Here is an 864-nt window from a genome sequence, read left to right on the forward strand (position 1 = left end):
ATACAGTAGAGCATATTAATGAAACTAGAAGCTGTTTTTTTGAAAGAATCAATAAGATCAATAAACCATTGGCCACAAAATTCATAATATTATGAGTGAAAAGGGAGAGATCACAACTGACACCAAGGAAGTAGAAACAATCATCAGAAGTTATTATCAACAGTTATAAGCCAATAAGCTAAGCATCCTAGATGAAATGGATGCATTCCTGGAAAACTATAAACTCCCCAAATTAAACCACTAAGAAATTGACAACCTGAATACACCGATGTCTAGTAACAAGATTGAAGCAGTGATCAAAAACCTCCCAAAACACAAGAGCCCAGGACCTGATGGATTCCCTGGGGAATTCTACCAAACTTTCAAAGAAGAAATAACACCTATTCTCCTGAAGCTGTTTCAAAAAATTGAAGCAGAAGGAAAACTTCCAGACTCTTTCTATGAAGCCAGCATTACCCTGATCCCCAAACCAGGCAAAGATCCTACCAAAAAGGAGAACTTCAGACCAATATCACTGATGAATATGGATTCTAAGCTTCTCAACAAGATCCTAGCAAACAGGATCAAACAGCACATTAAAAAGATTATCCACCATGACCAGGTGGGATTCATTCCTGGGCTACAAGGATGGTTCAACATTCGCAAATCAATCAATGTGTTAGAACAAATTAATAAGAGAAGAGAGAAAAATCACATGGTCCTCTCAATTGATGCAGAAAAACCATTTAACAAAATGCAGCATCTGTTCCTGATTAAAACACTTCAAAGTATAGGGATAGAGGGAACATTCCTGAACTTCATCAAATCTATATTTCAAAGACCCACAGCAAATACCATCCTCAATGGGAAAAAGCTTGCAGCCTT

Source organism: Mustela nigripes, chromosome 11, assembly GCF_022355385.1.
Source record: "Mustela nigripes isolate SB6536 chromosome 11, MUSNIG.SB6536, whole genome shotgun sequence".
NCBI lineage: Eukaryota > Metazoa > Chordata > Mammalia > Carnivora > Mustelidae > Mustela > Mustela nigripes.